This window comes from Lactuca saligna, chromosome 4, assembly GCF_052625555.1.
Source record: "Lactuca saligna cultivar CGN05327 chromosome 4, ASM5262555v1, whole genome shotgun sequence".
In the NCBI taxonomy this organism is placed as follows: Eukaryota; Viridiplantae; Streptophyta; class Magnoliopsida; order Asterales; family Asteraceae; genus Lactuca; species Lactuca saligna.
In genome coordinates, this window is record NC_136420.1 from 322,578,196 (window position 1) to 322,588,624 (window position 10,429).

At 30.0% G+C, this 10,429-nt stretch overlaps 1 pseudogene; it reads right to left on the reverse strand.

The window, feature by feature from the left end:
• Positions 1-1,488: 1,488 nt before the first annotated feature.
• Positions 1,489-1,654, reverse strand: LOC145039811 (small polypeptide DEVIL 4 pseudogene; annotated as a pseudogene).
• Between the last annotated feature and the right edge of the window lie 8,775 nt (positions 1,655-10,429).

Consider the following 10,429-nt stretch of genomic DNA (forward strand, 5'->3'; position numbering starts at 1 on the left):
TTTAATCTAATTGTTAAAATTTGATCATACATTCACATAAGAATTATGGATTATATATGAACCTAACTTTCTCTCTCTCTCTCTCTATCTATATATATATATATATATATATATATATATATATATAGAGAGAGAGAGAGAGAGAGAGAGAGAGAGTGAGAGAGGATAAACTAACCCGTTATTCTTCCCTTCCTAGGTTACCTCATCATGTTCATAGTCGACATCTAGGCAGTACCGCCAACCTCCTCGTGCGGCCTTGAAGACGACTTTGTCCACCCTACCGAAATTTTTTGGGCTAATTGCTGACAATTTTTTTAACAATATTTGCTTTTCTTGTTAAAAGAGTTGTAGGTGTGTCACATGGATATGATAATAAGTTGGACTAAAGTTAACAAATATCATGGGTACTAAAAAACAAAAGAGATTTGATAGGAGAGGGGCTACCACACGTGGGTGCGATGACGTCGACCGTTCGAAGGTTAATTTGATCGAACATTAGCGCTTATAAAAGATTTCGGATGTGAAACTGAGAGTGAATAACAATATCATTGAGTGATAATTTAATATATTGAATTAGTAGATATGGATATGAGACTAAAAGTTAACAAATTTGTGTTTTGGGTATTTAAAAGAAAAAAAAAAAAAAGGAAACTAGACTTTTAGTTATAAAGATAAACAATGTTTATTAAAATTTATATGTTTTTATCTAAAAGTTATCAAGAAACATTTGAATGTAACTATAGTTTTCATAAGTTAATGATCCTTCAAATTGTATATATTTTATCTTTTTCTTTTGGGAATAGTTGAATAATATTCGAATAACTTTTGTTTGTGAATGTTCACATGGAGTGTTTATATATTTTCTATTTGAAGACTATGTCTATAAAGTATGAAGTACTAATATACGCATATCATATAAATTCCATAAGTTTCCGTCGATTACTAAAGCAAGATAAATTGTAATTTTTGTCATTTTCGTCTTTAATTTATGCATTTAAGTTTCTCTACATAATAATTAGACTTTAATCACAAAACCATCTTATGGCAAATTGTGTCATGAATATTGTATATTACATGAATCATTTTTAAATTTTCATAAAACTTGTTACGTCAAACATTTAAGGTAATGGGCTTTTACCAATTAATGTTTGCAAAACAACGTAGTTTATTTTTGTCTTCATAACATACATTTATAAAATTACGTTGTAGCCATGCTTGGCAGACATAAGAATACAAAACCACCAAAACGCGACACAAGTTGTAAAATACAACATGGTCAGCAGTCCTACATCAACTAATTGCCTACAGTACACTATCTACATTTTGATCGAAACAAATTCCACTCGTTTGCTTCTTCATCTCAAGTTATAATAGTATCTCGTGCTCCCTTCAAACAGCTAACTAATAAAAATATATATATATATATATATATATATATATATATATATATATATATATATATATATATATATATATATATATGGATGTTTAGTCGTGCCAACAAAGTAGCATGACCACACATCTCTTGATTATGTATAGCCTTCCTCTTTGCTCCTTAAGAAACTTGCCAAGCCCTTTGCTTTGTGACCTTCTGTTTGCATCATCACTTCTCATATTTATTGCCTTTGAGAAAACTGTAAGATAATGAAGGAATGATGATATGATGATATGAAGAAAAGAGCTAAAATAACCCTTCTTATAGGCATAGGAAAAGGGTACCATGGTCCAATTATTAAAGATATTATTTCAATGCCCATACAATGTACAAACCCTCCCTAACCCCACCCTTACCCCACCCCACAAATTTCCATATTTGACCTTTAATGTCAAATTTAAAAGAATATTATTAATGATAACTTAGATTTTATGCAATAAAAGTTGTAGATTAGCTTTTAAGTTGAAAGACCTCTACCGTTCATTTTCATGATAATGTGTGTTTACACTTTTTCTTAATTATTTGACGAAAACTAGGATGAGTGTTTCCTTATTAATGGTAACTTGATTGGCATGGGGTGCTCTTTTTGTTGTTCATGTGTGTTTTCATAGCTAGGCCTTTCATGTTCATGGACCCCTTCCATGCAGGACAATTACTTTTGTCTTTTCTTTTCACCATCATTCGAAAATACCCATGCACTTATAATGACATATTAGAAGGGGAAAAAAACCCTACATTTTTTATATTATTCAAGTAATAAAAATAGTAATTTTCTCGTACATGGATACATATATTTGATAGTTTATGTTTCAAATGGATTGAAATCTTTTTCATTGCATATTTTGAGTTAGATCTTAAAAATGTACGGTATTTTCGCATATATACTTTTAGATTCATGTGATAGTTAAATCTATGTACGTTTTTCTCGTGATTGATCATATATTTTGAGTTAATTTTTTTCTTAAAACAGTCTTGATGCATCAAGTGGTCATACAAGTGGTTGACTTAATGGACCATTGAGCATCATATGATTTGTTTAATTAAAAAGTAGAGACAAATTATTGGTTATGTGGAATTCAAGGAAACATTTAGGAAATAGAGAAATGAAGTGGATGAAAAGGGGGACAAGAAGTAGACATGGTAGGTATAGTTTAATTAGATTGATGAAAAGTTTGAAACTCAAACAATGCATTAAGTATGAATGACAAGTTTGATCCCAACATTAACATGAAGAACAGAGTTAGTCACCATACATGTTCTTGTCTTTGCTGCTTCTTTTTTAACTACGATAATATATATATATATATATATATATATATATATATATATATATATATATATATATATATATATATATATATATATATATATATATATATATAGAGAGAGAGAGAGAGAGAGAGAGAGAGAAGGAGAGAGGGTTCGATTGAAAAAAAAAAACTTAAGAATGAGGAAATCATTTTCAGTCAATCATTTAATCTAAGCATAACAAGACACGGTACTAAACTTGTAAATATGATAATAACCTTCAATTTAAAATACGTAACAATAGAGAATTAGATCACAGTTTAAATTCATTCCTAATCAATCGTTCATCATCCAATTTCCCCTCCAACCTTCAAAAATCATTCAGATTCCTTTAATTAAACCCTCATCAACATCATTAGTGTTAATCAATCATCGATCTTCTTCAATTTTTGGTTCGTCAATAAACGAACCAAAAATTCGTTTTTGGTTCTTTTAATCTAACTTTCAATTCTGCTTGAATACGCTCATGTATTCATCATCTACAATTAATTATAATCCCATCATCATTAAATCAACATCATCGATAATCAACAAAAAATATGATTCATATCATTCATTCAACATCGATCATCACATAAAACTTAAAAATTAAGGTTAGAAAAAGATAAAATCGTTTTTTTTTTTTTTTTTTTTTTTTTGAAAAATTTCATATAATTCTCTATCAATCTACTATTTTGTAAGATTTAAATAATCAAAGTCTCATGTTTTAAACATTTTTAAAAAAGTTAACTTGTATGTACTCCAACAGTTTGATAAAATGCATAAACTAAATTATCACGTTATATTCATATATTAATATGTTTTCTCACCTGAATCAATATATAATTATTAAAACACAAAACAAAAATGCAAGTTTGTATGTTATTCATATGTGAGTAACATATAAAAATTATATATATTTGTGAAAACACCTTGTAATATTCATATGTGAATATACTGTGTCATATTTATATGTGAATATACTGTGTTATATTCATAAGTAAATATATCATCTAATATTCACAAATGAATATACGATATAATATTAATATACCATATAATATTATGTAATATTCACATATACAAATATCATCTAATATTCATAAGTGAATATATATCATCTAATATTTACAAGTGAATATACTATATAATATTCACAAGTGAATGCATCGTCTAACATTTAAATATGAATATATTATGTTTATTATATGCTATATTCATATATGAATGATACTTAAATTATAAAAAATATTAATCATATTTTTTTATTAATAAGTGAATAACGAATGTACTGTAGTAAAAATTTGATGTATTTTTATTCACTTATGAATAACGATAGCTGAAACTATAAAAAAATATTTTATTTTATTTAAAAATATATCAATATAGATGTCTATTTATAAAGAATAAAAAATTCTGAATTTTGATATATTTAAAAACATTTTTCGATAAAAATAACTCCTTAAAAATAAAAATAAAAAACGAAAAAAAACTGTGTTTTTTATAATATATTAAGGTAATGATTAACAAAGTATAAGGAAACATATTTTGTTGGAAAACACACGTGTAACTCTTTCCCATTTCCATTGGTACGATGGATGCTTTTGCGGCAAAAATAAATGAATGACTGAAAATGATTCTCCTAATCTCAACATTTTTTTATTTTTTTCAATTGAACTTATATATATATATATATATATATATATATATATATATATATATATATATATATATATATATAATTTTAATCTTCTTTTATCATATGTCACTCTAATATAGCATATTTATTAATATTATATCACGTGTCAAAGAGATATATTAGGTAATCACAATCACAATCAACGACTTTAAGGTTTTAAATAATAGATTTTAATATTTTTATAGAAACATTTACTTTTTGTAATTATATATGCTATTTGAAGTTATAACTAACTTTAAAATTTTGGTTTATCTTTTAATTAATAATTTTTTAAAGTTATTTCTTTAAAATAATTGATTAATAATTATAAAATTTTAGGCAAAATGACACATATGACCTATGAACTTTCTACGGTTTACCATCTTAGTCACTTAACTTTTTTTGTGGTTTTATGAGGGAACAAAGTGTCTTGCAACCTAACAATTTAGTCACTTTTACTTATTATACCCGGTAACCATGACATATCATTCCAATTTGACACATCATCGATGACAAAGCGAAATTGTATTTACGTCTTGGACCCAAACGACATTGTTTTGGAATGTGAAACGTAGAGGCCACATTCACACTGTTCACCCCGCCTCAGTATAAAATATGAAGCTTATGCCCTAAAATGGCACAATTCGTAACCTGGTTACCCTAACTGCACCCTAAACTTCAATACCAATCAGAAAAACGATGCCTTCACGATCTTCTCCAAATCACAGTTGGTAACCCAACTATAGTCGACATATAGATGAAAATGTCTCGAATGGAGTCACAAATGAAGCCATGGCAATCAATCTATTGCAGACATGGTTGGAGGTGACATGTGACAACATGTTGTTTTGAGTCAATAAAAGTCAATGAAATTCACACTAGTTCACTCAAAGCTTACACTAGTTTAAAAAAGGATTGAGATCCTTTACTCTAGAACCTAATACTTAGCTTAAATTATAATATATCTCAATATATTGTGGTTTTTATTCCAAGAAATCTTTAAATGAGAGTCAATACCGAACACCCTAAACTTGCACAAGTGAAATTCACATGGTAATCCTTGTTGCATTACAACCTCCATAGCCTTAAGGGCTTGTTTACGAACTAGTAACTAAACATGAATTGAAACCTATGATAGTTTAAGTTAGTATCATTCATGTTTTAGCAAAAGGCTAAATTTTAAACATAAATAAACACCACTAAAAGGTGAATTCGGTCAATGGAAATCAACTAAAGGGGGGAATTGGTTTTTAGAATCTTTTCCAATGGAGTGTTCGGCCTTATCATTCAACATCAAGGGAATTCGGTCTAGGTATGATCGAATTCTCACCAAAGTGGCCCATTAGAACTGAATTCCCTAAGGTCCAGCCCAATAAGGACCAAACACACCCCTATATATATATATATATATATATATATATATATATATATATATATATGTGTGTGTGTGTGTGTGTGTGTGTGTGTGTGTGTGTTTAGCCGATTTTCCAATTCATTTCTCACTTTTCCACCGAACTCTTGCAAAATTTTCTCTTAAAAGTCATAAGAATTTTACCCAAATCTTCATCTCATCTTAAAATATTCAACCAAATTCATCAAACCCACCTTCAAATCTTCGTATATTCTTCAAATCTTCAAACACCCCCTCAAGAACACAAAGACACACCGAATTCATCCCATCCCCCCACTGAAATCACCCCCCTTATTTCCAAAAATTTTAAATTAATTTGGAAGTATTATTTACTTAATTAATTATTCAATCCACTATTTAAATTAATTAATTATTAATTTGAATACGACGACGAATACAATTATTTTTAAGGTAACATTATTATCGTGTACGTTTACCCTGGGAACGTTTCTAAATCTCGTTAAATTCCAACGCCAACACACATTCAAGGTGAGTTCATGCCCCCTATATTTTTAACGTTATTTTATATTTTTAGGGAGGAATACAAGTAAAACACAAAGACTATTGTGTTTATACAAATATTTTTAAATATTTTAAAAACCTTTGCAATTGTTTCAAAACGAGTCTTCGCAACATTTTCTAAAAATATTTTATATATTTTAACCCTTTTGTAATATGTCGAGCATAAGGGTAGTTGCTTATACAATTACATTGCAGATGTTTTTATTTCACTACGAAACATACATTTAAACTATAGTCGATATAGTTGGGATTCATTACGTTATTTTACTAAGTTCGATACACGAAACAAGAACGCACAATCAAACTATAATAGGTATAGTTTGGGAATCACTACTCTAGTATATTGATACATGTACCCTCTAATAAAATAATTATTTAAGTATAATTATTTTACATTACAAAATACTTTAATACGAGACAATAATTACTATTTTCTAATACAAGAGAACACTACAACACTACACGTAAAATAGTTGATATAGGGTTGTGAGGCACTACTTCACTAGTATCATTTAGGGTGTGGAACTAAATCCTATAAAGTATAACAGAGTCTTCCTAAGGGAGAGCATGAGATCAGTGTATAGATCTATACGGATCTGACAATCCCACACCAGAGTTGCTTGCAACAGCTAGGTTGGCAGACCTGATGTGACAAATGTCATATTTATCGGACGATTGGCAGACCTGATGTGACAAATGTCATATCAGCATGGTTATATGAAACTCACAACAGTATAACTAACAAGTATGTTTACGAGATTAACTCTACTTCAACTGTTTTATTGTAAATAAATAACTACAATACACTACTTACACTACAGTTGGTAGTAACTAGGCATTCATACAAGGTTTTCATGCAAATACTAATATTGTACACTACTTTTCATTACAATTGGTGAATACCTGGCATTTATACTAAGGTTGTTATACAAACATTATTTCAATACACTACTTTCACTACAACTGGTGGTGTCCAGGTATACATACAAAGGTTTTTTTATACAAATACATATACAATACAGTGTTTCTAGCACAAAGTACAGGGAACAAACAAGATTACATTACAATCACTATAAGAAAATATTGGATTTTCTTGAGAAACAAACTAGTATTTTCAAAGTACAAAGACAAGTTTTCTAGCACTAAAATATACTTAAGAACTCACCAACTAAATGTTAATAAACTTTCAAAATCACTTGTATTCTCAGGGAACCGATAAGACAGGTACACCTGCAGGATTTTGAGAAGACGGAGCTTCCTAGAGTCATGTCTTTTACACTTTTGTTATACATTTTGATATTACACAAACTATGTATTGAACAGATGTAAACACTCTACTTTATCAATGTAATGGCTGTGTTTCTTTGATTTCTATTATACAATTGTTGTGATACTGTACATGACGTCCTCCACCCCTGAACATTTTTGTCGTTCCGATTTAGGGGTGTGACATGTCGCTTGTGAGGGAAGATATTGCAAACAACCTCGTAAACTATGACACAACATCTCAAGAGAGTTAGACGTCCTAAATCATGAAGTCAGTGATGTTACGGCAGGTCAACTCGGTCTATCTAACATGGTTGATGATTTGAAGAAGCATTTGTGTTCACTACAAGCCTCATGTGTCAACATCATTTTGGGAAAAAACAAGTGGAAGAAATTGAAATGGGTCCTTTGGGTTTTTGTCGTTACTATTGTGGGTGTGTTAACCTACAAGTTCTTAAAATGACAGAAGAACTTTAGGTTACAACATTTCAATCTTGGGTCTCTATTTTGTTTTGATGTTTATCTGGCTTATTCTCCTTATTAGTAACGCGTTTTGTTCATTGTCTTTTGGTTTCTGGTTGTAGTATTTGGTGGTCGTGCTTGATGGTTTTGTGATCATGTTATTGTGATGATTAGGTTTTTGATGGTAATCACAAGTGATGGTTCTCGTATGGACTTGAATAGACATGGAAATCCTGTTTTAACTTGTTTAGTGGATGTAAAGATGCAGAAACCCATGAATGAAATGTTGGTTACTTTAAAATGTTCATGTTATAAATGTAAATGTGCATGTATCATGAAGTAATACCCATATTTTTTGTTGATTTTCTTCCTGAGACCACATGAGAAAGTTAAAATTTTAAACAAATAAAACATGAACCACAATGCTTGTGTGTGGGACATGGGAAAAAAGAGAAGAATCTAATACCTAGATTTGTTGTGGCCTATAACCTAGGAATAGAAAACAATGGAAAAGTGCTTTTCTGTTGTCTTTCTGGTTGCCCGCTTTGGATAATTGCATGGAAGAAATCAAATACCCCTAATGGGTTAACTTAAATAATAAAGTTTTGAATGAAATACCCCTAATGGGTTAAGTGACATAAGAAATATTGATTGTAATACCCCTGATGGGTTTAGTCAAATAAAATACAACTACAGAAATACCCCTACTTCTTTAACTAATTAAAATGACACTAATACACCTAATGGGACTGTAAGTAATTTAACTTCTTTGATTGACTAAGATACCCATACTTTAATAATTACTTGAAATAACATACACCTATTGAATTAATTGATTCGAATGACTAAATTACCCCTAAACTAAGATTCGCATGCCCTCTTGAAATATTTTTAATGTTTAAATTCCCATGTACACACTAATGTTAATTAGATCATACATATTATAAATACGTACGAATCCAAATATCAAATGTTTAGCTTAGTATAACATACATGAACATAACAAACATAAATTCCCTTGTTCAATCTATATAACAGACACACTATTAAAAATGTAATTAACCTAACTCCATTGGCGATCCATCACTACTACCTTCAATTTCAACTCTTTTAGCAAGCTGTAGGTTAAGAATTCTCTCAGAATTTTTCCACTTGCTTGGTTGTCCTGTAGTATACATATGGATAACAACTTGATTAACCCTACCCAGTTCCTCAACTTGATTAACCTTGCCTAGTTCCTCAGCTTCATTAACCCTCACCACTTGCTTAGATTTGTTTACCCTCATAACTGCATCAGTTTGTAGCTCAACTGCATCACCCATAACAACATCTTGTCCATCCCTTACGTATTCATTTACCCCCTTGCGTATTCACTAGATATGACTAAAGTGATTAAGTAATTGTCGAGGACAATCTAAGTTTTACCAAAGATTGGTTGCTCAGGGACAGTTGGAAGTATATTGTTAATATTGGAAGGACCATATTGACATTGTCTGAAAAGAGACAACTCTTGTTCAGAAGTGATAGTCAAAATGGGAATAGAGAATTATCTTCATAGGTGGAAACAATATGTGTAAGGTTAAAGAAACTTAATGCAAGAAACATGTTCAAAGCAATGCGTTTTGATTTTGAGATATCATTTCCATGGAATTGCTTTCCATTGGGATACTCTGTAATGATTGTTGCCAAGTCTTTGTGGCTTTGTGCATAGTCATTACAAGAGGAACAATGCATATAAGTTTAATATCTAAACAGGTTTCGATAAATGATAGGAATTTGGAATTCTTACATTTAATAGAAGGATTTGGGAGTGTGAAAAGATAATCATTGAAATTATGCTCAAATGATCTAAGTTCACAAAGAAAAGGATCATAGACAAACAGAGAGTTCATACTTGGTGTATGGCAAAGCTATTGTTTAGAAAACATAGTGTACATGCTTGGAGCATGGGACACCTAGTGTTTTAATTCAAGTATATAGTTGATAACACCAAAATAATGAATAATGATTAATCAGTATGGTGATAAATAGAAAATATTTTATTTATATTCATAGGTTTTGATACCATATTATATTCAATTATTCTTATGTTTCCCTTTGCATGTTTTGACATCCATAATAACTAGGTTATTCTTCCATAATGACTAAGTTATTCAAACCATCCATAGTCGGTCATATGTTGGAAGTAGATATGAATCAAGACTGTCATGGGTTGGCTTGTAGAGGTCCAAGTTGGTGGACAAAGTTGTGCTACAACACTCATGAGTGCTCATAAGTTCTGAGTATTGCATTCAAGTCGCGCTCATTTGAATCACTTCATGGATTCTATCACGAGTGATCATGAGACGATAATATCTTATATTCTTCA